Source organism: Salmo trutta, unplaced genomic scaffold (assembly GCF_901001165.1).
Source record: "Salmo trutta unplaced genomic scaffold, fSalTru1.1, whole genome shotgun sequence".
NCBI classification, from domain to species: Eukaryota; Metazoa; Chordata; class Actinopteri; order Salmoniformes; family Salmonidae; genus Salmo; species Salmo trutta.
This window is the reverse complement of record NW_021822308.1, coordinates 50,660-53,159: the sequence shown is the minus strand read 5'-3', so window position 1 is coordinate 53,159 and position 2,500 is coordinate 50,660. Positions and strand designations below refer to the sequence as shown.

At 46.9% G+C, this 2,500-nt stretch overlaps 1 protein-coding gene across 1 annotated transcript in view; it reads left to right on the top strand.

The window, feature by feature from the left end:
* Window positions 1–2,500, top strand: part of LOC115181684 (protein sidekick-1) — a gene marked incomplete at its 3' end in the record, with an annotated part of 30,890 nt that overhangs the window by 25,696 nt on the left and 2,694 nt on the right.

Below are 2,500 nucleotides of genomic sequence, written 5' to 3'. Positions count from 1 at the left end.
TGAGCAAGGCAGTTAACCCTTGACAACAACATCTCTGGGTACATTCTGTCCCTGAGCAAGGCAGTTAACACCCTACAACAACATCTTTCTGGGTACATTCTGTCCCTGAGCAAGGCAGTTAACACCCTACAACAACATCTCTCTGGGTACATTCTGTCCCTGAGCAAGGCAGTTAACACCGTACAACAACATCTCCCTGGGTACATTCTGTCCCTCAGCAAGGCAGTTAACCCCCGACAACAACATCTCCCTGGGTACATTCTGTCGCTGAGCAAGGCAGTTAACACCCTACAACAACATCTCTCTGGGTACATTCTGTCCCTCAGCAAGGCAGTTAACACCCTACAACAACATCTCCCTGGGTACATTCTGTCCCTCAGCAAGGCAGTTAACACCCTACAACAACATCTCTCTGGGTACATTCTGTCCCTGAGCAAGGCAGTTAACACCCTACAACAACATCTCTCTGGGTACATTCTGTCCCTGAGCAAGGCAGTTATCACCCTACAACAACATCTCCCTGGGTACATTCTGTCCCTGAGCAAGGCAGTTAACACCCTACAACAACATCTCCCTGGGTACATTCTGTCCCTGAGCAATTCAGTTAACACCCTACAACAACATCTCTCTGGGTACATTCTGTCCCTCAGCAAGGCAGTTAACCCCTACAACAACATCTCTCTGGGTACATTCTGTCCCTGAGCAAGGCAGTTAACCCCAACAACAACATCTCTCTGGGTACATTCTGTCCCTAAGCAAGGCAGTTAACCCCCGACAACAACATCTCCCTGGGTACATTCTGTCCCTGAGCAAGGCAGTTAACCCCAACAACAACATCTCCCTGGGTACATTCTGTCCCTGAGCAAGGCAGTTAACCCCCGACAACAACATCTCCCTGGGTACATTCTGTCCCTGAGCAAGGCAGTTAACCCCGTACAACAACATCTCCCTGGGTACATTCTGTCCCTGAGCAAGGCAGTTAACACCCTACAACAACATCTCCCTGGATACATTCTGTCCCTGAGCAAGGCAGTTAACACCCTACAACAACATCTCCCTAGATACATTATGTCCCTGAGCAAGGCAGTTAACACCCTACAACAACATCTCTGGGTACATTCTGTCCCTGAGCAAGGCAGTTAAGACCCTACAACAACATCTCCCTAGATACATTATGTCCCTGAGCAAGGCAGTTAACACCCTACAACAACATCTCTCTGGGTACATTCTGTCCCTGAGCAAGGCAGTTAAGACCCTACAACAACATCTCCCTGGGTACAGATGATGTGGACGTGGATTAAGTTAGCCCCACACACCTTTCTGATTCAGATGGGTTCAATGTGGAAGACACATTTCGGTTGAATGCATTCACTAGTGACTGACTAGGTCTCCCCTTTCCCCTCAAAGATAGAGGAAGATACGTGTTTCCAATGATGTCATTGGTGTGCATCATGTGATCTCTTAGTCAATTATGAGTAGATGTGGGAAGATGGGTGAGTAAAATGTCATCCATTTTGAATTCAGGCTGGAACACAACAAAACGGGCAATAAGGGGTAAGAATACTTTCTGAAGGCACTGTAGGACAGAAACTTCAAAACTAACTTCCTTTTGATTTATTTTGTGACCATCTGTTTTTTGCCATGTATGAATATGTTATTCAATGCGTTTCTATTGGCTAATAGCAATAAGGCCCATATCAATGTTTTACTAAATCATTTGTAAATGTATTTTTTGATACCTACGGGGTCCTCAAATTCACAATGAAATATTATCCATGGTAAAACAGGTAGAACCTGCCCCCAGGTCTTAGACCCCTAGTCTTAGACCCCTAGTCTTAGATCCCTAGTCTTAGACCCCTAGACTTAGATCCCTAGTCTTAGACCCCTAGACTTAGACCCCCAGACTTAGACCCCCAGACTTAGACCCCTAGTCTTAGAACCTTAGATTTAGACCCCTAGATTAAGACCCCTAGACTTAGATCCCTAGTCTTAGACCCCCAGACTTAGACCCCCAGACTTAGACCCCCAGACTTAGACCCCTATATTTAGACCCCTAGACTTAGACCCCCAGACTTAGACCCCCAGACTTAGACCCCCAGACTTAGACCCCCAGACTTAGACCCCTAGTCTTAGACCCCTATATTTAGACCCCTATATTTAGACGCCTAGACTTAGACCCCCAGACTTAGACCCCCAGACTTAGACCCCTAGTCTTAGAACCTTAGATTTAGACCCCTAGATTAAGACGCCTAGACTTAGACCCCCAGACTTAGAACCTTAGACTTAGAACCTTAGACTTAGACCCCTAGACTTAGACCCCTAGACTAAGACCCCTAGACTTAGACCCCCAGACTTAGACCCTTAGACTTAGACCCCTAGACTTAGACCCCCAGACTTAGACCCCTAGACTTAGACCCCTAGACTAAGACCCCCAGACTTAGACGCCCAGACTAAGACCCCTAGACTAAGACCCCTAGACTAAGGCCCCTAGACTTAGACC